At 43.8% G+C, this 27,379-nt stretch overlaps 1 pseudogene; it reads left to right on the forward strand.

Moving 5' to 3' along the window:
- LOC138814446 (large ribosomal subunit protein eL33-like) overlaps nt 1-25,992 on the forward strand; it is a 30,961-nt pseudogene extending 4,969 nt beyond the window's left edge.
- The last annotated feature ends 1,387 nt before the right edge of the window (nt 25,993-27,379 follow it).

Consider the following 27,379-nt stretch of genomic DNA (forward strand, 5'->3'; position numbering starts at 1 on the left):
AGGAGTTTCTTTCGCAATGATCTTTTTTTCTTTTTTCTTTTGTCAGTCGTGGGGCTTGAACTCTGGGCCTGAGCGTTGTTCCTCAGCTCTTCAGCTCAAGGCTAGCGCTCTACCACTTGAGCTACAGCGCCACTTCCTCACATTGATCTTACACAGAGGAGGACATAAAGATTTATCTTCCTTCTCTCCAGAACCAAAGCAAACTCTTGATTTATGTCAGCTCTTCCAGAAGCCCTGAGAAATGTCAGATCATGTCTTCATTATCTTCTTAGTGTAAAGAAGAACGTTCAATAGAAAAATGAACCTTCTGGCTTATTCAATGCTAGCTTCCTGTTCCACTGATAGCTCGGTGTGTTGCAGATAGCTGTAGCAATGGACAGTAATCCCCACCCATCCACGTGTGTGCACGCATTGCCGGGACTGGACATGCAGCTCTGGACGGAGGAGACACCCCCTGGTGGGGAAGGCCTGACCCACTTTCACAGTCCCTTCATTCCCCCTGACACGCATGTCTGCACTGTGCTTTCTTGTCACCCGGCAGCCAGCAGCGTGTTGTTACCTGTTGACTTGCTAATGAGTTAAATCTTTCCTGCAGCACCCTGGCACTTTACATCGATATGTGAAGACATCCTTTTACCCCTGTTGGGAAATGAGAAAATTATTCTCCGAGTATTTCACGATTACCCAGGAAAACCAGGAGATCCTTGTTGTCATTATTAGCCTATGAGTGTCAGGGTGGGCATTGCTAATATGCTTGAACTTGAATGCTACTTATTTTCTTTTTGGTGCCATCTTGAGTCTTGACCTTAGGGCCTGGGTGCTGTCCCTGAGCTTTTCTTTTGCTCAAGGCTAGCACTATACCACTGGAGCCACAGCTCCCCTTGTGGCTTTTTGTTGGTTAACTGGAGATTACAGTCTCAGGGAGTTTTCTATCCAGGCTGACTTTGGACTCAGGTCTCAGCTCCTGAGTCGCTGGGATTACAGGTGTGAGCACCGGCACCCAGCTTTTGAAGGCTACTTTTAATGTTTGGGATCACTTGGATCTTTACCCAAACTAGATTCATTTGATTTTCTTTCTAGTTAGACAAATATTCTCCACAGAAGTTGGCCAAAAAATTGAACTTAAAAAGGATAACAATAATGTATTTAAAAGTCATCCCACAATCTCTCTGCAGAGTAACCTCTATTAATTCTTGGCTGATATCCTTCCAAGTCTTTTGCCAGCCCCAATTCACTTGGCAAGAAGTAAGTGAGCACTTCCCTGTAGTAAGCAGAGCTGTTAACAGCAGTAGAGAAGGTGGCCAGCCAGGGTTTGCCCTTTCTAATTAGTGGAAAGGAGAAGAAAAAGAACAAATAAATACCATTCTTGAATGTACATCCAAAGGAATGTAAACCAACATACAATAGAGACACCTGCCCACTCAAGTTCTGTAGTCACCATATTTACAACAGCCAAGCTATGGTATTCTAAGATTTGTCCTTTACAATAGAATATATAATTTAGGATATAGGTATATATTATTGGTTCCTCTGGAGAGCTGTGGCTGCTGTGCAAGTTTTCCTTGGGAAGTGCAGGCTGGTTTTGCACTACTATGTCCAGATAAGCTGTTGCAATGCATTGTGGGAGTGAGGCCTTGCCTGACAGGGGCCTTGTTTCCCCGGGGTTGACGTGCATTCACTGGTTCCTGTCTGAGTGGCATTTCTCCCTTCCCAGACTAGCCAGAGCCATTGATCTCCGAGTGCAGCCGGCTTCCCCGGCCCCAGAGTCAGCTATAATTAATGGCTGGCACTTTGAAAAGGTTTCCTGAGCTGCACCAGAGTCATGAACGTTTGTAAACAGGAGTTAGTTGGAAGAAAAAGTAGAACTTTGTAAGTGCCAGCCTGTTTTCCATCACACGTATTTGGAGCTGCACAGGGATTATATTCCATATATTAATATAAATATCCCCGCGCTCTCCTTTGCACCTGCCTTCAAAAGAGCAAAGGAAACTGGATGCTAGTGGTTCACGCCTGTCATCCTAGATACTCAGGAGGCTGAGATCTGAGGATTGTGGTTCAAAGCCAGCCTGGGAAGGAATGTCTATGAGACTCCTATCTCTAGTTAACCAGCAAAAACTCAGAAGTGGAGCTGTGGCTCAAATGGTAGAGCACTAGCCTTGAGCAATGGACTCAGGGACAGCACCCAGGCCCTGAGCTCTAACCCCAAGATTGGCACCGAAATAAATAAGCAAATAAATAAAATGGGCTAAGCTTTTAGTGAAGGAATGCGGTGAATCCTTTACTTTTTCTAAAGTAAACTAAGGCAAAGAATGTAGGAGGTGCAAAATAAGACTAGTTTGTTTTGTTTGTCACCTAATGTCAAGATAGGTGTATGGTGAGACTTTAGTTAGTTAGTTTGGTCCTAGGGCTTAAACTCAGGGCCTGGGCACTGTCCCTCAGCTCTTTTTGCTCAAGGCGAGTACTCTACCACTTTGAGCCACAGCTACTTCTGGTTTTCTGGTGATTGATTAGAGATAAGAGTCTCATGGACTTTCCTGCCCAGGCTGGCTTTGAACCACAGTCCTCAGATCTCAGCCTCCTGAGTAGCTAGGTGCCACTGGCACCTGACTTTCTGAAAATATTTTAAATGCAGTGTGTGTTGATGCCTGGGCTGAGGATTGTCAGACTCCTGATGGAAATTTGTCCTTGATCTCTTAGTACTTCCGTGGACACTCAGGTTCCTCTGAATGACACTCACTAGGGGCAGGGAAGATCAAGTGTTCAACCCCAGCAGCAGGAAGAAGGTCATTCAAATACATTTCCAATAACAGAAACTCAAATTAGGAAGACACTTTACATTGCATTTTTTATGATGTGTGTCTTAGGCCCTGTCTCTATTTGCAAAGAGAAAGGCAATGAATATTTAATCCTGGGACAGTGGAAGGAGAAGGAGGAGGAAGCCTGCAGGCTCTGTTGAGGTTTTGAATCTTCAGTAGTTTTTTAAGTGGCAGGCTGTTGTTACCTTTTGCTTAAGAGATGGACTTGTTATTACTATTTGCCTTTGACTTTGGGCCAGAATTTTTTTTTTTGGTTTTGTTTTTCCTTTTTGTCCTGCGGCTTGAACTCAGGGCCTGAGTGTTATCCTTTGAGCTTCTTCACACAAAGCTAGCGCTCTCCCACTTGAGCCACAGGTCCACTTTTGTTTTTTGTTGGTTTGTTTTTGGTAATAAATTGGAGATAAGAGTCTCCCATAGACTTTATCCAAATCCAAGCCTAGGCTTGGCTTTGAACTCTGATCCTCATATCTCAGCCTCCTGAGTAGCTAGGAGTACAGATGTACCTCCTTGAGTTTTTGATATGCCCACAGGCCCCATGCTCAGAAGGCATGTGTGTGGTTTAGTACCCTACTGCCACAACCTTTGCATTGCTGCTAAGTTTGCTTTTTGGATTCCCTTTATACACTGCACCTTGCAAATAGCCTAAAATTGGTCCTGAAGGAGCAAAGAGACATTGCAACAAAGTGAACTGAAAGCTGGAATTCTTTATACCTGCATAGAACGCTTGACAGAATTGCCAACCACCTCCCCACAGATTAACTTGCCAACATTTTGTGACATTGCCTGGGTATTTTTGTACCTGGTGTTCAGGTGAGGAAATTAAGCCTGAGAGTACTCGAGTGACACCCCAGAGGGCGTACATCAAGATCACAGAATCACCTGGCACCTTCTTCCTGCAGAAGCAGGGGATAGATCGGGGCTTACACATTCTTGGGGTCCCCCTATTAACTTCTCCAGGAGGGGGCCTAGGAATTCACATTTTTCTACAAGCATTCCCTATGCTCTAAAATACGATTGCTTAGGTTTGGAAATTTCTGACTTATAGTAGTTATCCAACTCATAGGTTCCTAACCTGACTGTGGGGCTGGTTTAAAAACATCTCAGATCTTACAGCTTTGTGCAGGCCAATCGAATGCACATAGTGACTTGGATGGTTGATTTGGGCACTGACCTCTCAGACAAGTCTTAAAGACTTATAGTTTGCATTGCCGGGGCTAGTAGTACTTACCTGTAATCCCAGTTGTTCAGGAGGCAGAAGTAGGAGGATCATGGCCTGAGGAAAGCCCAGGCAAAAGCATGAGAACCTACTTGAGAAACTAAAAGCAAACAGATTGAAATGGACTGTGGTGTGGCTCAAGAGGTAGAGTGCTTGCTTGGTGAGCATGAGGTCCTGAGTTCAACTCCCAGTACTGCCATGAAAAAAAAAAAAGGGAAATTAAAAAAGAAAACAAAGAAAAACCTACAGTTGTTCTTGGTGCACTGGCCCCTGAGAGGCTAATGGGTTACCCACAAAAAGGCAAAACAGACTTAAACCATAGATTTGTGAGGTTCACATCTCTGAAATTCTAGAGCAGAGAGAAAGATGGACATTGTGGCATCAGTTGATAATCATCTTTCCAGAACGAGATGTTCTTTATGCTATTCCTTTCTAACAAAAGCAGATCCAAGGAGAGTGTATTCGTCCATTTTCCATTGGCAGAATGAAATACCTGAGGCCCAGTGACATATAAAGCAAAGAGGCATTACAAAAAGAATTGCAGATTCTAGGCACTGGGTGATGTAGCTCAATGGTTAGAGTACCTGCCTAGAGCATGCACAAGGCTCTGGGTTTGATCTCCATGGCCCATATAAAATGATCAAAACAGGCAGGTGGGAGGCAGATGGGAGACAAGAAGCATCACATGACTGTCTTATACCAAATGATTTCACGGACCTTACATGACCTGTGAGCTACTCTTCTTAACCTGCATGGAAACAACAAATTCTCAATGAGAACAAACCCTGTATTGATTCTTTATGACTCTTCGGTCCTATGATCTAGGGTCTGGCTAGGGGCAGGGATGAGGATTTTGGAATTCAGAAGAAAGTCTTCATGTGTGTGGCAGAAGTCTTGGGGAATTGGGACAAAGGCTCAAGGTAAAGATTGCAGAAAAGTTTGTTCTTGTGATTTTGCTTTATTTTATTTTTGGTCTAGCCTCTCTGGCTAATTGGTTCTCCAATGGGCATGCTTGGAACTGAGCCTGGAAAGGGCTCAGACCTGCAGGGCCTGTCTCCTGGGGTGGTTGTCAAGCTTATCTAGGTATGATAAATGAAACATCGTACTTAGCTTATTAGTTAATTCATTACATGCTCATCCAATATTTACAGAGGGGCTTAGAAGCAACTCATGGGTGGACAAGGTAGATGAGATCTTTTCCCCTCGTGGAACTTAAAATCTTCCAGGGCAGACAGACGTGCTCCCATTAAGCTAATAATATGTGAGCCAGATGTTACAGATGTGGTGGACGTCTTCCTTGGATGTTGCCTCCATTGGTTGGTGTATCCAGGTGCTTGCCACCTACCTGCTCCCGCCCGCATCCTTGGGTGATGGCTTACATTGGGAAGCTAGGCTTACTTCTAAGTTTTTAATCCCCTCCTCCAGGGCAGCCCTGGGTTAGGAGCAGCTGGCTTTGGGGCAGGGGTGAGGACACAAGCGATCAGCTCCCTCACATAAGGCCGGGAAGCAGCTCACACCCAGAGCCGCCAAAGAAGGTGAGAGTAAGGGGAGGAAGAATGGTGTGTTTGCTGGAGGCCAGAGAGTTTGAAGGCGTGGGACCCAACACTCAGCCTTCCACACGTTTAGTTGGAAGAGCCCGGTAGACATTTAAGAGTTCAGCTGCTGGGTGAACAGGCAGTTGATTATGTGTGTCTGCAGTCAGGACAAATGTCTAGGCTAGTGAGAGGTCCCAGCTTCAGGGCATTGAGGGTAGAGGAACAAGGAAGTAAATATAAAAAGAAAAAAAAAAAGAAACAAGTTCAAGGACAGAGCTGTGGGGTCTTCCAAAAGGTAGCAAACGGACTATGCGATAGTGTTGATTTATATTCTGATTCTTGCGGGGAACAAGAGCCGGCTTTGTGTAAGAGCAGGAATGGATGTACTGGGCGTGTGTGCGTGTGCGTGTGCGTGTGCGTGTGCGTGTGCGTGTGCGTGTGTGTGTGTGTGTGTGTGTGTGTGTGTGTGTGTGTCAGATAGAGACAGAGACAAAGAGAGATTGAAAGAGACAGAGATATGATCTATCCAAACATGGAATTGTTTTTACTGTTTCTCTTTTCAAATTTTTGTGCCTGTCCTGGGGCTTGAACTCAGGGCCTGGGCACTGTCCCTCAGTTCTGCTCAAAGCTAGCACTCTACCACTTTGAACTACAGAGCCACTTCCAGTTTCCTGGTGGTTCATTAGAGATAAGAGTCCTAATAAACTTTTCTGCCTGGATTGGAATGGAACTGTGATCCTCAGATTCAGCCTTCTGAGTAGCTAGGATGACAGTCATGAGCCCCCTGCTCCCAGCTGACTGAATTCTTAGTCCCTGCAGGGCCCTAGATTGAACGCATCGTGTGCCTCATTCGGGTCTTTTGTACAGTATCTTGTCATCTCGGGCTGCCGTGTCAGGACCACATAAACTGTACGACTTGTGGACAGCAGAGATGTGTTTTCACAGTTCTGGAAGGCAGGAATTGGAGGTCAGGCTGCCAGCCTGGCTGAGTTCTGGCAAAGCTGTCTTTTTAGGTTTTTCTTTTTTGACTTCGCACAAGGCAGAAGAGCAGGATTGGGATCGGGGGATGAGTCTAGCTTTGTGTATCAAGGTGCTAATCCTGTTTGTGGGGTAATACCCCAGGTCCTCATCTACTCATCTTAATCATGTAGAACTTTCAAAATATGAATTGGGGGAGGGCAGTTGAAATCACAGATACCTATTACCCAACACACGTAAAGTTGAGAACTGTCGAGAAATGAGAGAGCTAGGATTTGAACCCAGGCCTGGATGTCCATGGAATCAGCATTATTAGTACTACTACTACTTCTACTACTATTATAATTTTTTTTCAGGTCTAAACTCTCCCTTCCCCCTTCCACCAGTTTGAAAAATCCAAACAGACTTCTTTATCCAGCTGCCATTATCTGAGTTGCTCCACGAACAAAATACTTTGCTGTCAATCCTTCGGGTCAAAACCCAGCTGCCAAGACTTCCCCTTTGCATTCTAGTTATCTTGTTTTATGACGAGTGGTTTAATATCCTGGCAACATCAGCCTTAGCTTTTTTTTTAACTTGTTTTTTAAAAAAATTTCCCCCTTGCTTCCTGGAATTTGCAAGGAAAGGAGAAGCGGTTTGAGTTCATTATCCAAACCTCTTGGCCTGCAGCACGGAAGCCAGGATCAGCATGGGCCCCTGTGGCACGCAATCCCTGTAACAGAGGCACATGTAATGAGGCTCCCGTGTGGCACGGGGCGATGGGAGCGCTGTCTTTTCTGTCAGGATATGGAAAGTGCTTCTCCCTTCCCCATGGTCCAGAGATCCTGGAGAAGAAAATGGTTTCCTGTTCCCAGAGGCTGAGCTGCCAGGGAGTTCAGATGCTGGCTGAGACCTGGAATGAGCTTTCGTGCAGTTTCTTTCCTGGGAGCCATTTGACAGGTTCCACGTGAGCCTGCGCCACGTGCAAGCCTGAGTAGGGAAGGAGGGAGATCGCTTCCCTTCCACTTGCCATTAGGAGAGCCTGGAGGACCAGGAGGCGAGGGTGGGCCCCTCCAGGGGAGATGTGCCTGGCAAGTCTTCAGCCTGTCAGGCTGCTCTGAGCTATGGGCCAGGGTAGCAGCTCCACGCCTTCCCCAACTTTTCTTCTTAACTCAGCTGCCAGGCTTGCTTCATGCTTCACGTTTTCAGGGAAAACCATCCTCCATCCTTAGACAAGGCTAAATACTTTTTGATCCAGAGTTTCATAGCACACACATCATGGCTATGTTTCCTTCTTTTCTTCCTTCCTTCCTTCTTTTAAAAGATTGCTGTGTGCATTTAAGGTATATAATGTAAGACATATATGTATGTATTATGTATACATACACATGTCTTACATGTATGTAAGACACGTATGTATTATGTTTCACTGTATAGGTTTCATTATATATACTACATATATTTTACTACATATATAGTTCACTACATATAAAACTATTTCACTATATATATAGTGATATATGTATAGTGAAATAGTTACTGTAACTGCAATAAACTAACAGAATGCTTGGGTACATGATTACCTATTTTTCTCCATTTCAAGAGCAGCAATAGCTGGGTGGGTACTGGTAGTGGCTCACACCTGTAATCCTACCTACTCAACAGGCTGCAGTCTGAGGATTGTGGTTCAAAGCCACCCCAAGCAGGAAAGTCCATGAGACTCTTATCTCCAATTAGCCAGCAAAAAGCCAGAGATGGAGCTGTGGCTTGAGTGGTAAAATGCTAGCCTTGAGTGAAGAAAACTAAGGGACAGTGCCCAGGCCCTGAGTTGAAGTTTCAGTACTGGTCCACAGAGAGAGGGGGATGGGGTGGGGGAGAGCTGTAATGCAATTATTTAGCAAAAATCCTGAATAGAATACACTATTATTAGCTAGAGTCCATGCTATCTATTAGATCTTTGACCCATTCAGCCTGTTTTGCTATTTTATACATGTTTCATCTCCCCATTCTATAGGTATACCAACACTTTTCCAGTTGTAATTTGCTTCACAGCTCCTAGAGTCTAAAGAGCTCCTTCAGAAAACACTTAAAACAATACAAAACACAATTGTACTAGTCAGCTTCCCGTTACTGTAATGAGACATGGAGGCAGGACACGTTATAGGATAAGAGGTTATTTGCTGGCCTTAGGTTGTAGGCCCTCGGGTCGCATCTCTTATGAAGGCCTCTGGCTGGCAGAGACTCGTGTAATTCCAAGAGACACAGGGTAGAGGGAGGAGTCTGCCTGTGAGTAGGATGGATAGATGGCTTCTTACCTGGTCACCAGGATTCAATCCCGGGGCCTCCATCCTAACAACCTTGTCTCATCTCCTAGTCCAAGCCTAAAAGCCCATCTCTACGTGCCGTCATCAGATTTAATTTATGCCCTGGAATCCCACTAGCTATGGATTAAATTTCAACCCACAGAGGACCCTAAAGCACAATCCAAAGCACAGCGGTGACTTGCATGAACACACCCCAAGATTTTATTTCATTTTGCGAATGCAGGAATTGGTCAAATAGTGAAACTTACTCTGAGAGCATCTTGAAAAACTGAGAATTTATAGGCATCAAAAAGAATGTCTGAACAAGCTTGCTGGGTTAGATACAGAACTAATTGATGGCCTATAAGGCACTAAAACCAATGCCTTTAGGTTCTTTTTTCTATTGCGTGGGGAGCGACAAGGTTTGGAGTATTTAGCTTCTAGCCAAAAGACTGAAGAGCAAAGCCAATGCAGACATGTTTTTCTAAGAAAATTCAGTAAGTACTGTCAAATAATGCCCTGACATGACATTGAACATCACACTGTGCTCTGTCCAATCTATCATCAGTCTATCCATCCATCCTCTCTATCAATTATCTAATCATACTAGCTCTCTCTCCATCTAGCATATATTTCTGTATCTGTGTATTTATATGTGTTTGTGTATGTATTTATCATGTATCTATGCATGTATGTCTTTGTGTATGCATGTATCCATCCATCCATCCATCATCCTATCCAGCCATCCATTTGTCCATCATTCCGTATGTTCATCATTCCGTCTGTCATGTATATGTGTATTTGTGTAAGTATCATCATTTTATTATCTTGGCTTTATTTCTAAATTTGGATAGCCCTTCTTAACAGTTCATACATTTCTGGCCCCTTTAGAATCATAGCATGGAGTCCTGTGCTGGTCATAGAATTTTTGCTGTGGTCAGGATCTGGTAGGGAAGCTATCAAATATTGAATCAAAAGTACAATGCAGCAACTGATTTAACTTCAGGTCCATTTTGGGGGGAGATTGAATTGAGCAGGTGGGGTGTGAATTAGGTTTGTTCCCTCTGTACATGGTGGACCTTTCAGGTTTTCTCTTGGAGCTTTTTCCCTGTCTTGTTACCAATACATGCTGTCATTTGCAATATCATTTCTCCAAGTCTTTAATTCCAACTGTGCTCCCTGCAGTTCACCACAAGGCTGACACTACATGGAGCTAGGTCAGACTTCCACAGACTTAATTCCCAGGCCTATTTGGCGCGCGCGCGCGCGCGCGTGTGTGTGTGTGTGTGTGTGTGTGTGTGTGTTAAACTCACCTTTACTCTTGAGTGACACCTGTAGCTCTTTTTTGCTTTGGTTTATTTTTCAAATAGGCTCCTATTTTTTATTTTTTTTTAGCCTGGGCCCAACCTCACATAGTGGTTTGCCCCCACCTGCGTCTATTGCGCAGCTGAGATTACAGGCATGTTCCATCGTGCCCAAATTCTCCATGGTTTTTTGTTGCAGGGGCAGGGGGTTGTATTGGGGTTTTGGACTTGGGGCCTTGCACTGGCTAGGCAGGTGCTCTATCATCTGAGCCACATCTCCAGACATTTTTTGAGATGGAGTCCTGCTTTCTTCCTAGGCAAGCCAGGTCTGCCATCCTCCGATTTAGGCTTCCTACTGTAGCAGAAATTCCAGGCATGTGCCACTATGCTTGGCTTTGTCTGTTGAGAAGGTGTCTAGTGAACTTTTTGTCTAGGTTGGCCTCAAACTGCAACATCAGAGCCTCCCAGTTAGATGGACTTATAGGTGTGAACCACCATGCCCAGCTTCTCTGTGCTTTTTTTTTTTTTTTTTTGAGGGCAAGTCCTTATTATTAATACATCTATTTCTGGCACCAAGTATATACTCAGTAAATATTTAGTTGAATGACCAGAACACATTATAAAGCTGCTACATGGGCGTGTGTGTGTGTGTGTGTGTGTGCACGTGCGCACGTGTGTAGCAGCTGGATAATGTTTATCATTAGCCTGAAGCATTGGCTAATGTTAAATTTAAATTAAAATACACTCTTGGGTGACTATGTCTTCAATTTCATGGTTGATTCCTTCATGATTCGCTTATTAAACTAAACCAGGAGTTGCAAACTAAAATACCTCCAGGGGCTTGGAGGGAAACATACTGAACATATGATCAGGTGTAACTGAAAATACCCCAGTGCCTTCGCATGGATGGAGACTTTTTCTAAAATAATAATTATTATTATATATGTAATAATGATAATAATTATATATGTGTGTTATAAAATGCAAACACTCATCAACATTCCAAACTAAAGTCCAGAAATCTGAAATAAGGTCTAAAGTATGAATAAGGGGCCAATAAAAATATACGTAAAGACTAAATTCAACTCTCAGGCTGTTGGGTCTGAGAAAGAGAGCTAACTGCTTTACACCTGAAATTGTATCTTCCTTTGCAATGAACATTTAATTTATAACGACTAATTTGGATTAACACCAAATACCACTTTTTTTAAAATTGGGGAGCAATAAAAGCTATAGGGCACCGGGCGCTGGTGGCTCACGCCTGTAATCCTAGCTACTCAGGAGGCTGAGATCTGAGGATCGCGGTTCAAAGCCAGCCCGGGCAGGAGAGACCGTGAGACTCCTATCTCCAATAAACCACCAGAAAACCGGAAGTGGCGCTGTAGCTCAAGTGGTAGAGCGCTCGCCTTGAGCTGAAGAGCTGAGGGACAGCGCCCAGGCCCAGAGTTCAAGCCCCACGACCGACAAAAAAAAAAAAAAAAAAAAAAAGCTATAGGGCACTGATGGGATTCAGTTAAGAATCTGTTTTCAGGCTCCAAATGTTCTTCAGATAGTTGTTCTGGAACTAGACTAGTGTTCACGATGTGCCTTTCCATTTTACTAAGTATAACAGATGACTTGGTTTTCAGGTCACTGGTCTCTTATGCAAGTGGCACACGGACCCTTGAAACATTCTTCACTACGCCTTCTGACCTTGTCCCATGGAACCGACAAATGATAGATACCAGTATTCATAAGAAGGTTGGCCTCATGCATGCTCATAATTCTGGATCATTGTTCTGGGCTGAGCCCTCTCAGTTTAGATGCTGTTAGCCAAGTGTGTTGGAGTTCTCTGTTGCCTTTCCTAAGGTAGAAACCAGACTCCTCCCTTGGAAAAATGAGCATGTTTACCCAAACCCTAAAATTTCCAACCAGCAGAGATCTACTAGCATATTTCTTTTCAAAGCACAAATTAAAGAAGAAGAAGAAGAAAAAAAGAGCATGGCTATTATTTGTGCCTAATTGACCCTAGACGGTGAATTGATAAAATGTCATACAACATTTTAAAAAGCACATGATTTTCAAGTAAACTCTGAGATTTACCTAAGAAGTGCCATGTGGTCTGAGATCCTGCCTCTCTGTGGAAAAATGCAGAATTCTAGATACCAAAGGGAGAAGACTGGAAGAATAAAGGAGGGGGAAAGTGAGTGGATTGGAAATATGTGGGGGTACTTGCTGACAGCAGAGAGCTGGTCTCTTCTGTGCATGCCTATAGATTTGTAGGGAAGGGGATAGGAGGCTCTATTGAGAGTGGTTTTGAGACCACACTCTAGTTTAAAGGGATAGAAACTATAATCCATTAGTAATGTCTGCTATGGGCCCAGGAATAGGAGCTGGCAGTAAGCATGCACCCTATGGCCTAAATAGTATATAGGAAAGTCAGTTCTCTTACGGAATTATTTAGTTCCATTGTGCCTGGGATAGTTCCAATTTATGCCTGTTTATAGATCAGGTAACTCCTGTGAACTATTCATAGTCTTGCCTTTTATTTTTGAGGAGATTTCTTGCCTAATTGCCAACAGTTTATTATTTTTATATTTATTTATTTTTGTTGGTCATGGGGCTTGAACTCTGGGCCTGGGCGCTATCCCTCAGCTCTTCAGCTCAAGGCTAACGCTCAACCACTTGAGCCACAGGGCCACTTCCAGTTTTCTGAGTAGTTTATTGGAGATGAGAGTCTCACGGACTTTTCCTGCCTGGGCTGGCTTTGAGCCATGATCCCCAGATCTCAGCCTCCTGAGTAGCTAGGATGACAGGCATGAGCCACCGACACCTGGCTTATTATTTTTATTTTATCCCTAAACATTCCTCCATTTGTACTATTGGATGCTGTTCACTCATTATTTACCATCAACTTCCTTTTCCCTGGCTCAGAGTTCTCTCAGCATCCTACTGAAAACATCTCAGCACAATCTCTCTCTCTATCCCACTTTTAGAAATGAGAATTGATTCTTTGTTCATTTTGACGTGTCTGTGTATGCAGACAAGGCATCTTGATCAGATCCACCGCCACCCCCACCTCCAGCCCTCTCCATTCTCCCCTCCTAGACAATAAGACCCAGCCATGGAAGAGCATTTTGTTCTGAATCAATTAAATGGGGCCCTCGATAGGGGAGCCCTTTTCAGTTTCACTCCACCTTCTGTTTTCCAGTTCTTTTCTAACACTTTTGCCTTCTGTTCTTGAGTGAGAAGGAGCTACAAATGACCTGCTTCAAGACCAAATAACCGTTTAATAGAGTGGAGATTCATTAGGACAGCGCTGGTGGTGGCTGTGGGCTCAGGAACACAGGAGCGAGCCCAGAGGATTTTCAGTTTTCTTCCAGCTTTCTGACCTCAATTTACAAGGCAGAATTAAGTTCCAGAAATCCCAGAACATTGCTGAAATAATGAAACTATTGACTTTTAATCAGGGACTGAATCATGGGGGTTCGGGAGACCTCTAACCTTATCATTTAATTCTTTCTTTTAAAAGGGAATTCCAACCTCAGGGACACACGGGCAGATGTGAATGTGATTTCTCTTCATTTAACAACTTACACAGTTAAAGATTTTTTTTTAAAGCACATGTTAGGCGCCATGTTAGTGTCAGGCACAAGTAATCCCTGTTTTCAGGGGGAGAGAGACAGAGACAGAGATACACAGAGACAGAGAGAGATCTACACAAGAAAGAAATAGCAAGGAAATTCGTGGTAATTATTTTTTTAAAAAGAGAAAATGACCTGACTTCTCACTTTGCTAAAGCAAATGGATCCCAATTTAAAACACAATTTTCAGACTTTCCACCCCCCTCTCCATCCCTAAAACCACACACACGAGGCAGACAATTTCATTTCCACCTCTTTTGAAATGGACTTTAATCAGTTAAAAGCCATGGGGTAATGACCTACAGGCTTATTATTGCTTGCTTATTATCAATGATGTCAGGGATTTGGGGAAGTAAAGAGAAATCATCTTTGTTTTAATTCTTCTGTCTGGATGGAGTTTGATTTCTTCCATCATTAGAAAAAAACGTTCAGTAACATCTGCTTAAAGGGCGAGAGAGGGCGGGTCCTGAGCTCTCAGATGTCTTGGATACAAGCTGTTGTCACACACACAAAAAAAAGAAATGGAGGTAGGGCTCATGTGAGAGAGCACCAGTCTTGAGGGATAAAGCTAAGGGACAGCCCTCCCAGACCCCGAGTGCTAGCCCCAGTACTGGCACAAAAATAAACCAAACCAAAACAGCAACAACAACAAAGCACAGGACTGCAGGTCAGGAGGTGTGTTAGGTTACTTGGAGAGTGGACATGGCTTTCCTGGTGTCTGAGCAGCATCAACTGGGAGCAAAGAATTGCTTTGCTGACTCCTAACAGTATGAACTCAGGCAGATCAGATCTTCTGGCCCTGCGTTCCTCCTCTTCAAAACAGTGACTCTTAATAACTATCTGTGGAGACATTCGTGAGAATATGAAAAAAAAAGTGTATGTGAAGCATTGAGCATCACACAGTATGGCTCTCAGAATGTGGTCAACAGCACTGGCATCATTATTTGGGACTATTACTTTGTGGCAGCCTGCCTTGGCTTGTGATGTCTAGAGTAGAGCCTGTACTGGAAGTTCGTGCACATGGCCAGTTGAGGCCTGCCCTCCAGATGCACCAACACTGGAGTAAGAGAAGTAGGAGAGGGTCACAGAGGGTGAGATGGAAGGAAACAGGTCCCAGGGGATATCAAGTCTAAGCTTTAGCTCACTGTGAGCTTCACGGCTGGAGTCATAGGACAGACTTTGGCCTATAAGAGGACCAGGAGCTAAGCTCCCTATCTCCAAGTCAATCATTTCATGGTAGCTGGCCACTCATAGAAGGACAGAATTTCCCAGGTGTGTGTGTCTGGGGGAATGGAGCGGGGGAAGTCTCCATCAAAAGCAAGTCATTCGAGTGCCACAGCTCAGAGGTTGATGGTGCCATTCTAATCCCTGCATAGTATTTCCTAGTAAGGCTGCACTAACACACACTCATCTGCTCTCATCTTGCTGTTTGTTCTAACTTGGGTACAGAATGTTTTATTACAGGAGTCGTTTTTGGTCAAAGGTTATACCTTTTATCATTAGATGATAGCTTGTTTGGGAAAATGTATGCTTTTGACCTTAAATTGCATATTATCTGACAGTCCTGCTACGAGCATGCTTTTGATCCCTTTCACGTTCATCTAGTGTATTTTCACCTGGTCAGTGATTCGCCATTTTTTCCCTCACATGTTTTTAGGCATAAACAACATAAACCTAGCATTGTTTAAAAGTCCTTATTGGAAGCCAAGTGCTGCTGGTGGCTCACACCTATAATCCTAGCTACTCAGGAGGCTGAGGTTCTGAGGATCACGTTTCAAAGTCATCCTTTGCAGAAAAGTCCCCTTGAGATTCTTATATCCGATTAACCCCACTCAACAATGGAAGTGGAGCTGTGGCTCAAAGCAAAAGAGCTCCCAAGCCCTGAGTTCAAGCCCCACAACTGACTGACCAAAACCAAAAAAAAAAAAAAATCCTTATTGGAAAGATATTATCTCTTTTAGGAGACTGTTAGCATTTAAAAACTAAGAATCCAAAAGGACCCCAAAGTCATCAAACCTCAAAAAGAATATTATGGTGGGTTGCAGGTGATGGTGCTAGCTAGGCCAGGCTAGCTGGATGACAGCCCATTCCCCGCTTCCCTGGTCCCCTGCAGCTGTGACAGAAGCACATCTTCCTGCAAATGCTAATTGCAAACATGCACTGATCCTTTCTTGATTCCTCCCCCCCTTATCACTTTTCCCTCCTAATTTGCAGGAGACTGCAATGATTAGCACTTGTCTAAACAATACGGCTTCTCCTGGCATCTCTGAGGAAGTCTTACTGATAACTTTTCAGTGATGTTACTTTGGCAAAAACACAGTTCCAAAGCACTCCCCTCCCCAGCCCCCCTCCAAAAAAAACCCCTGGACATTGTTCAGTGGGACCCACGGTTTTGACACATTCCTAAGAGTGCAAATTGAAAAGTAAATTAGAAACCTCGTCTCAAAGCCTGGGACTCCAAAAGCAGTGCCTTACTGAAGTACTTGATACAGCTCATCAGCGGAGATGGAAATGGGAAGGCAGAAGTGGTTTCTTACTAGTGCTGAAGAACCCAATTCCATCTAGGACTGCTTCTGCTTCTGTTAAGAAATCATATCCTCAGCAGCAAATGAAATGTTTGAGGGGAGTTACCGAGCTCTTGATGGCTAACATTTATTAATTTTCTGCTCAGTGTGGGCACTGCAGTGGTTAGCGTCTATGTTGGCCTGCCTCTGTTCCTGTGACAAAATACTTGGGAGAAACAAGGTAAAGGAGGGAATATTTTGGCCCCTTGCTTTGTTTTCATGTCTTTTCCTTTCTGTTGATAGCCATAAATACCAAGTTGACTAGTATACCTCCAAAGCCTTGTATGGTAGGCTTGTATTTCCCTCTTCATTGATTAAGGAGACCAGCAGGCCATGTGGGTCCCTGGAGCCAATTGCTCTGCTTCCTGATAGTTTGATAGTATGCTCACCTCAGGTGGATAGATAGGTGGCTTCCATCAGCATCATCTGAGGCAGTGTCTTTACCTCATCTCAATTCTCATGTCTTTGTTTTTGTTTTGTTTTTGTCAGTTGTGGGGCCTGAACTCTAGGCCTGGGTGCCGTCCCTCAGCTCTTCAGCTCAAGGCTAGCGCTCTACCACTTGAGCCACAGCGCCACTTCCGGCTTTTTCTGCTTATGTGGTGCTGAGGAATCGAACCCATGGCCTCATGCATGCAAGGCTAGCGCTCTACCACCTGAGCCACAGCATCACTTCTGGCTTTTTCTGCTAATGTGGTGCTAAGGAGTCAAACCCAGGGCCTCATGCATTCAAGGCAAGCACTCTACCACTGAGCCACCTTCCCAGTCCAGTTCTCAGGTCTTACGAGACTAGGAGTTCTACCATTGATTCTCCACTGAGCACCAGACACAGGCCATGCCAAGAACAAGAAGAGGTGCTCACAATCTTTGCTGCAGAGCCTATGAGCCCAAATAGCCAATGGAAACTTTAGTGAGAGAGGTGTCCAAGGAAGAGACTAATGAAAATGGAGCATGTAATTGAGTTTCAAAGGGTGCGGCAGGGGTATATGTGTGTGTGTGTGGGGGGGTGTTGTGTGTTTGTCTCTTTTCACTCCCACCAATTATTGCCATATAAGGGGTCTAGTCTATTGCTGTAAGAACTCCCAATTCAAGACTTAGAAATTTGAATCTGTATATAAAATTATTTAATTGAGGCCCATAATCCTAAAATTTTTAAAAGCATTTCATGGTGCAAATTGGCACAATCTGGCTTGATTTGGCTAGTTTTCGATCTTTGGATTAGATTTTTTTTTTCACACAGCTAGAAGGAGTCCCACTGACATATAGCTTTGAGTTCTTATTCCTGTGGTTAAAGGAGGAGAGTAAAGGTAAACCTGTAACTGGTTACAGGTTGATTTCTGATCATTTCAGGTATAGATGGTCAGCCTTTTCCCACAGCTGTCTTAGTTACATTCTCATTGGTTCTGAACCGGTTGCATATGCATCCTTTGTCTAATCACTGTGATGGAGAGAAAGAGGTGCTCTTATTGACTGACCCAGAGTGACACACCCATCTTGGGTCTAATCAGTCCCACCAAATCATAAAAATATGGGAGTGATTGCCTAGAGAAAGAAGAGAGACTAGACACTTCCCACAAAATCAGTGTTTCCTTTCAAGGCTACATCAGTCCATACATACACCCTGCATCTCTCTTTTCTGGGTGATGGCGATGGTGTCATAATGGCAAGCAACAGAATCACATCTCCTATGATGCAGTAAGCCCAGGGTTGTACTGGCCCCAGGATAACGGAAATACGGGGTATTTGCAAACTCCTCTCCAGAGAGGTTACAAAACACAGAAGAAATGTAACAGTACCGTCAAGTAATCATGTTGCACACTGGACTTTTTAAAATGCACTCCTTCCCTTTGATCTTGTTCTAATGGATAATACCCATGGTATTTGCCTCAACCTAAATCCCTCACAAGCTTGCTAGGCAGGAAACCTGCACCTTCAGAGAACAACAGCCCAGAGTATCAAACATTAAGGGTCCAATTATCTCTGTTTCTTGATACTTCACCTTCTCCTGCTCCCCACCCCGCTTCTAATTCAGGGAAGCCGGGGAGGGTTGCATATTCATGGATTTCAAATGCAGCTGCTGGTTAAAATCTGCTCACTTTGTTGTGGAGGAATTTAGGGACTCTGGGGAGGCCTCTTGCAGTTGATTGATAGTGAAATGTCCTCTTCAGGGGCTGTTCTGTTCCTCCTAGTGTGGTTCTCCGGATGCCAGCAGCAGATGGGTGCCCTGGGGTGAGCAGTGTGAGGAGCTGAAAGTTTGGCTATTGATTGGGAAGGGAAGAGCCTGTTACTGCCTACTGCAGAACTGTTTTAAATTAGATTCTCCCCACCATTCAAAATTGAATATAATTACATACATATAGGCTATGTTTATCATATAGAATATATAATATATAACAGCCACAATATCATATATATAGAGAGAGACAGTATATATGATACAAGTAGAAGAAATACATGTTATACGTTGGATGTATATCATATATGATGTGTCATATACATGTATCTCTCCTATGTATACCATATATGGCATATATAAGATCTATGTGATGTACTGATATATAGGAGATATATATATATGATGTATATATAGGGTATATGACATATATGGGATGGATATGATATCCTATTGTTTGTTGTAAGGTAAATCTCTGTTGCAAGAAACAGAGAGGCCATATTTTTTTTTTTGTCGGTAATGGGGCTCGAACTCTGGGCCTGGGCGCTGTCCCTGAGCTCTTCAGCTCAAGGCGAGCGCTCTACCACTTGAGCCACAGCACCACTTCCGATTTTCTAGTGGTTTTTTTGGAGATAAGAGTCTCACGGACTTTTCTGCCCTTTGAACCGAGATCCTCAGATCTCAGCCTCCTGAGTAGCTAGGATTACAGCATGAGCCACCGGTGCCCAGCTATAAGCCACATTTTAAGTGGTTGAATTGGAGTGTTTATTGGAGAGCCAGTGGTGGCAGGTGGACTCTCATCACCAGGACCTGCAGCCCCTCAAATACACTCAACACTGTCAGAAAACTGAGCCATGAGAGCAGGAGAGGAAAGAAAGAGCAGAAAAGCAATACCAACAAACCACATCAAGCCCAATAGAGAGCTGTAGTGGGATGCCATGGTGACTGGAGGAGAGACAGCAGACACAGGAACATGAGAGCATGAAGCCTGGCGTAATTGGAACCTGAGGTGGTCCAGGTCTAAATAGGGTCAGGTCAAGGGGCAGGGTCACAGGAAACTGGAGAGTCTCCCAAGTTTAAGGCACAGGACTGACAGGTCCAATGACAGGTCCTCCAAGTCCTGGCCCCCGTCTCTAGGATGGGCACACCCATCACCTGGGAGATGGGATTCACCTTCCTCCATTATGAAGAACAGATGGCTCCAGTTAAACCCAATTCCCTATCCACCATGTGGCCAAGATGGTGCTGGCTAGGCCCAGTCTTCCCATTTCTTTATGTATATCGGACACACACACACGCACACATATATATATTTATATCTAATATATATCCTAATGTGTGTGCGTGTGTGTGTATGTGTATCCTGTATCCTATATAGAGCAGTACCCTGTATCTGTTTATTAATGACTGGAGATTACTATGATTCATTAAACTACTTTCTTACTCTCAATAAGTATGTAGATTGCTCATGATGTAAATGTAATTTAAAAAAAAAACAACTTAGATGTGGAATACAAACTCAGACAACAACAGGAACATTATTTTTTAGGAGAACTGATTTGCCTAGTCATACTGAGCCTTCACAATTGCAATCCGTTTTTAAATATTAGTGCTTTGCGCATAGCAATTATCTAATTGTTGAATGAATAAGTAGATGAATAAGTAGTCATTGAACTTTCGGTGTTTGATAAGGCAACTGGCCCACAAAAAATCATTCAATAAGTGTTTGTAGAATGAATGAGTGAACTCAGGCAAAAAATATAAATATTAAAAATAGGCATCCATGTCTGAGATATGTCAGAGACAGACTCCAGAATATAATTTATGTCTCCCCCTTGCAAGCATCCAAGCCAATTACCTACAAATACTTTCCAAAGAGAGGGCTAACATCATACTTTGCTCTCAGTAAGGTTTCAGGAAATTAATTGTTCCATTTCTTAAAGACCTTTTTTCTGTACCATAATTAAAGGGGAGAAAAACTATCCACCATAGCAATTATCTATAATTACTAATGAAAACAGGTGTCTTAAATGCCTTTTCAAGTTGAAACATGAATGGTTCATTATCATAGCAGGCAACTCCCAGTATCCAATTTTCAATGGGATGTGGAGAGCAAACAGAATGTGGAGGATGGAGGGTGGGGGGCACAAAGGAAACAGAAGCTTCCTGGATGTTGTTCCTTAGAAGAAACTTGGCAGAGGGGCAGAGGTTGACAAGCTTTTAAATAAGCAGCTGAGAGCTCCTTGGGAATGCAGAATAGTGTGTCATTGAGAGAAGTATAAAACAGCGGCAGCAGACAGGAATAAAAACCTTTTACTCCCAAAGTCTTTTCATGCAGAGAAATTAACTCGATCAAGCCATTGGCTTGGAGGTCACAGTGAGATTCCTTTCTCCTCTTCTATTAAAATTCCCTCCAGCTCTTGATTTTTGTGAATTTGTGAAAATAAAAGTCCAGACTTAAAAAAAATAAACCAACACTTAAACACTGTAGAAATTAGAGTCAATGAGACTGGAGACATGTCACAAGCGGTAGAGCGCCCTTCCAGAGTGAAAAAGACATTGGAATTTGATCTTTTCTTCTCTCTCTGCTTCCTGTTGCAATGCATGCTGGGAGGTATAATTTAGGAACAGAAGTGTAAAGCAAAAAGCCTGCAGAGAGAAGTTGAAAAAGATGATGGAACTTGAATTGGACCAGCTGTCTAGGACACAATGTTCAGATGTTTGGATGATGGACATTTTTATTTGCGGGGGGAGGGACGCATTGCAATCCCTGTATCTTAATTTTAGTTGAAAATAGAAGCAATAGTTCCTTTTATTTTGTCCTTCATACATACCCTGGAGTAGTAGAGAGGACTGAGTGTGTCAGAGCCATCCCATTGAAGATAAAGCTAGTTAAGAACTTGGCCCTGCCCCTTCCAGGATGTTGTAATTCCTGCAGAAAGCTGTTTCCCAGAAAGCTGTTTTATGTTTCCATGGTCTGAGGTAATTGAGGAAAATCACATAGGCCCTTTCCCTCTTGGGAAATTTACTATGGAAATAGACATATTATTCAATGGAGTCATGTAGCAGATAAGTCTTCTTAACTGAGTTCACCCTATCTTTCTGAAAGCCATTATTTGGGCCAGGACTCCTTTTATATCTCAGAACTGTTAACATCATACTCTCTAGAGCTTGTTATTTTTTTAAATTTTAAACCAGACAAACATTGGCTCAGAGTTTCTAGTTTTCCCCATCAAGTTATGTGTTCTTTCAAGTGTGGAAAAAAGTTAAGAGAAACAGAACCAAAGACAACATTTTCTCAGTTTACCCAATGAGTGGTCTTGTGGATATCTCTTTTTCTTCCCTAGCAGGGGACCGGGTGAATTTTCCACAGAATTCTCATCCTGCCTCCGTTAAGATGTTAGATAAAGCGTAAGACATCCAGTTAATTCCACATTTCTCATAGTGAAGGAATCGTGTGTTGCCCATACTTACACTGTTTTTTTTTTTTAATTTGCTTAATTGGGTGACCTTACCATTAAGATAGATGTACCCTCCAAGACTGACATGTCATGCAACCCCATCCTTCTAGTTCCCCAAATTGGTATTCTACTTAAGCCAGGCCAGTCAGAGCATTCCCTTTGCAATTCCCTATTTGGTGCTAGAGCAAAAAGCATTGCCTTACATATCACAAGGCAGAATGAACAATAGTAATTGGGGACCCCAATATTTCCTCCACATGGAGAGAAAGCCTGTGTGGAATGTGAACATAAGCCTAGATCACCCTATACAGAGAAGCAATCCAAGAGATGGAGAGACCTACAACGCTCACACCCACAATGGCATCCGTGACTCTGTTCCATTCTCAAACCAGTCCTCTGTTTAACGTGTCAGATACACCAGCCAATCCATCTGTACTTCACTTCCCCTTCCCCCTTAAGCTAATTTGTAAAACACCAATAAATAAACACACCTATCTGGCACTTCCTTTTTTTTTTTTTTTGCCAGTTGTGGGGCTTGAACTCTGGGCCTGGACACTGTCCCTGAGCTCTTCAGCTCTTGGCGAGCACTCTACCATTTGAGCCACAGCACCACTTCTGGTTTTCTGGTGGTTTACTGGAGATAAGAATCTCACGGACTTTTCCTGCCTGGACTGGCTTTGAACGGAGATCCTCAGATCTCAGCCTCCTGAGTAGCTAGGAGTGAGCCACCGGCGCCGGGCTGCTGCTTCTGCCTCCTCCGCCTCCTCCTCCTTTTGCTGCTACATTCTAAAAGGACTTCACTCTTACTTAGCATCTAGTCTATTTCAGGGCTTGGTGCTAGGCAATTCCGTCAGCCCATCACCTGGCATCCAGGGCCACTCATGTCCCTGTCTGGGCAAACTTCGTGACACAGTGAACTCACAGAACCCATAGGAGTTCAAAACTTCCCAAACTCCCCAAAGCTCATCATTGCTGGGATTGCTGAGCTCTGAATCTGAGCATTGCCTGCATGGTTTGCAGACTTCAGCACATACTGTAAGCAAGTACATCCGAAGCAATATCAAAAGGTTTCTGCAAAGAACTCTTTTTTCCCCCTCCTGGTAGCTATCAGTGGGATAAGGAGAGGCTCCTGTCCAGTGTCCCTGCTCTGCCAGAACGCTCGATCGCGGAGTCGCTGTCTGACAAGAGCAGGAGGACAAAGTCTTGGGAGCCTCTCTGGGTGTGAGGCCAGACTTCAGTGGAGGGCAGGAATGCAGAGTGGCTTATGGAAAAGCCCCTTGACTCTGTGACATTCACCAACACGGCAAATGTTAGGGGACTGGCTGAACTCCACCAAAGAGTTTGCTTACCATGGCAGATGTTTTTTCCTCTTGCATATGTATGATATCCTAAGAGAGAATGTTAGGAGAAAATGACACCAAAACAATGCTGTTTTTTTTTTCTTTTTTTTTTGTGGGTATAAATCAAGACTTCCTCCTCCCTTCATTTCAGTTTTTATATACTTAGATATTTTTCTTGCAACAGGATTTGTGTTTGCCTGAATAGTCTTAACTATTCTGAAAATATTTTATCTTATAATGATAGAAAAAAAGAATGAGGAGAAGAAGGAAAGGAAGGAGAGAAAAAAGGAAGCAAGGGAAGGGAAGGGAAAGGAAAGGAGGAAGGAAGGTAGGAAGGAAGGAAGGAAGGAAGGGTTGGTCAAGATTTTTCACTCCATATCCCCAGACTTTAGCATGAGATGTGGAACAATAATGTTTGTAGGGGAAATTATTTTTTTTTTAACTAGCCATTTCTCAAATTCTATTCCTTCTTTGAGAGTCTCTGGAAGCTGTATGGCCTCCCCTAAGTATTTATTGTACTGAAAAAAATCAATCATTTTGTGGAATTTATTCCCTTACTCTTTCTACCAAAAAACTAAATTATGATAGAAGATTCTTTGGCTATTGACACCCTCATCTGACCCTATGGTTAGTGCATATGACTTATCCAGCCAATCAACAGCTTCTACCCTTCTCTGGCTAAAGTGATTGGTTCAAGGGTAGATGAGTGACATAAGCCCATCCAAGCAGAGTGATTCTTGGGTCTTGTGTGGGAACTCCGGAACATACAACTCTTTTCCTCTGGACTCTGCAGACAGGGATAAGACAACTGCAGAGAAACAGAGCTGCAAAATGGCAAACTCTATTTTCACTCTCTGGAGAAAACCACACCTGAAATCCACCCTAATTCTGGACTTTTCTGTTACCCCAGTCAATAAACAATCCCCCCACCTCTCCCATTCATTTTAAAGCCAATATGAGTTTTTCATTCCTTGGAAGTCTTATACATACAGCCCTACTTTCTTCCTCAAGAACTTTTTTCCCCCGTTAGAGTTAATGCTTAAAAATTAAGTCAGTCCTTCCAGCTGGAGTGATTGACTTTAGCTGAAAGTGCAGGCTGCCTTTTGATCTTCTGGGAATTCTCCCTTCCTTTCCTGTAATCGGATCTGTCAGCATTTATTGAACGCTCACTTTGTTCTGAAGCACAAAGCCAGATACCCTGAGACGGCCCAGTAATAACGGAGATTCCATCTATAAGGTGCTGGCAGGATAGCCAAGGTAGAAGGAAACCCTGAGCCATAGCTTAGGGATGAACTTATTCTGCCCCAGATGAACTGTGTGTCTTTTGGGTCATCACTGACTCTCTCTGGGCTTTTGCTTCTCCTCCACAATAGTCACCACTAACTGGCTAACAGTTCTCTAAGATCCTCCCTCACGTAGACATGCTGGATCTCTGCACATTTAGGCTCCACGGCCTCAGGCTTTCTTAAGCAGCCAACGGTCTTTAAGGAATTGAAAATGCTCTAGTTGTCAAAGATGCAACAGTTTACGGAAACAGATGCAAATGTGCTTCTCTTGGAGTTTATATTCTGGTTGGGGGACTTCGGATAATAAATGGATGTCTTGTAAGATATACAGGTCCATTCTCATATTGTGCAGACCTGTCTGTATTAGACAGGTCTCCTGCTAGCCCAGTTATCTGTAGCCCCCCATTAATGCCTGCGGCACTGTTGCAGGCTTGTACGGACATAAGCAGAACTCTGCAGGAGTGGAGCCAGGGAGTGCCCGTCTGAGGTGCGAGGAGGTGGAACTGTTCCCCATCTTCTACCAGCTTTACTAGTGCAGAGCTTTCTTATGTTGCTAAAACGTTTTATTTGTAGATTAAAAAAAATATAAGATCATCTTGTACACACAATCATTATTTATTTTTTAAAAGTCTCATGGAAAAACATTATGAGAATGTATGTCTCGAGACATAGTAATTTTTTTATCGTCATTGTTTGCTTACTTCTTTGGTGCCACTACGAGGGCTTGAACGCTAAGCCTTATTTTGTCTCCAAGGTGTTTTTTGGTTTTGGGGTCTTTTTTGTTTTTTTTTGGAGGAGGGCATGGATGTCAGCACTGGTGTTCAACCAACCACTTCCGCCATGTCTCCAATAGCAGCTTTTTATTAATTAATTGAAGAAATGACTCTCTTGGATTGGTCTGCCAGAGTGGATTTGAACTTGGATCCTCAGATCCCCACCTCCTTAAGTAGCTCAAATTATAGGAGTGAGTCACAAACACCTTCACGTTACATAGTTTTCTTTTCCACCTTGAAAAATAGGTTGCTGGCCTTCCTCTCTCTGCCATCTTGGAGCCTATGGAGGCCTACTGGGGACAGGACTTCTAAAAGGCAAAATGTCTGGAAGGAAGGCTGTGATGCAGGACCCCTTTTGCTGGCTATCAATGAGGTCTCTGGAAGCAAAGGGGGAGCACACGGCTCTCCTTAAAACTGAAGGTGATAGCTATTTCTAGTTGGACAAGAGATGTGCTTGTGTTTATAGAGCACAACCCCCCCAAAAAAAATAAAACCCACAGTGACTCCTGGTGACAAACCTAACCGAACCAGTCGTCTGGGGAAAGGTAACTCGTGCCCATGGAAACTCTGTCATGATTCGTGCCAAATTCTGAAGCAACCTTCCTGCTAAGGCCATCAGACACAGGATGTGTGTGATGCTGTAATCCTGCAGAATTAAAACAAATGGAAATTAAATAAAGAAAATCTGTGCTCCTGTAAAATACACATGCACACACATACATACAGCACACATTACTGAACAGTGATGTTCCCCTTCACGAATTTTCTGTTCATGAGCTGTTTCAAATCCCCCCCCCCCACAGTGCTAAGGGGTCATCTAGAATTTTCAAAACACAAGAAAGCTGCAATGTGCATATTAGATAAGCTTTGTTCAGCCTGGAGTTATGTTGCTGTCGACCACAGTTCAGTGTTCATGAATGACGATATATTAAATAAAAGGACTTTGAACAGAATCACACCATAAACAAGGTTCTGTATTGAGTGGATGGAGCTGGGGAGGGAACCTTCCCATGAGGAAAGGCCCAGGCATGGCTAATAGAGAGTTTGTGACGACTGTGCAGAAAATCACAAGAGGTAGCCATACACCATGCCAGCCTGTGATAAGAGCTACAGAGAGAGAGCAAAGCAGGGAAAACAAGAAAAGGAGTCTGGACTTAAAAGGGTGCTGTGCGCATGCTCTTTGTGTTTGAGCTACTCCCAGTGACTGGTCTGGCTGGTCAGGATGAAAGAGGGGTGCAGAGGGGAAGAGGTAAGGTGGAGGAAATATCGGGGGCCATGCCCAGTAGGGTGTTGTGGTTTCCTGGAAGTCTGGCTTGGTTCTGATTGCGATGGGAACTGGTCGAGGTAGAAGAGAAGTATGGTGTGTGTCTGTTTTTGTTGGCAGGGTCTTTCCAGTCTCAGTGTTGTGGACAGGACAGGAGCTGAGAGGTGGAAGATCGGGGCTAGTGTGTGTGTTGGGGGGATGGGGGTGTCCGTGAGGAGGTGGCACTGGAGGGGACATGGACAGGTGGATCTTAAATATCAGAGCAGCACGAGTTGTTGTTGGCCTGTTGCCTGAGCAGAGGATGCTGGGAGTTTGAAAGGCTCTTGCTTACTGCGAAAGTCCTTGAACTTGAAGCAGTCAATTATCCTCCAAGTTCTGTGACTGCACCTTGGCCTGGTTCTCTCTCTCTCTCTCCCCCTCCCCTCCCTCTCTCTTTTCCTCTCTCTCAAGCCCTGTACCATGTTCCTCCTGAGAGGGAGCTATAAATAAACTGAGATCTCTCATTGGGGAAACAGTGCTTGGAGCCGCCTTCCGGATACATTAATAATTACCCTCTCCTCGCCCCCAAATTAATCTTGTTAGGAGGCAGCTTTGCCACCAGAAGGAGTCTAATCACCATTTAATCCCAGGGCTCAGATATCCTTGTAATCACCAGGCGGGGCTTCCTCTTGGCGGTCACAAAGGGGCACTGGGCCCCTCTGACATCACCGACAAACTCTTTCCCAGGCAAATGCACTGCAGTGACTTAGGGGAGACGGTGTTTGTTT

The sequence above is a fragment of the Dipodomys merriami genome, unplaced genomic scaffold (genome assembly GCF_024711535.1).
Source record: "Dipodomys merriami isolate MVZ:Mamm:240054 unplaced genomic scaffold, mDipMer1.0.p SCAF_60, whole genome shotgun sequence".
Taxonomy (NCBI): Eukaryota; Metazoa; Chordata; class Mammalia; order Rodentia; family Heteromyidae; genus Dipodomys; species Dipodomys merriami.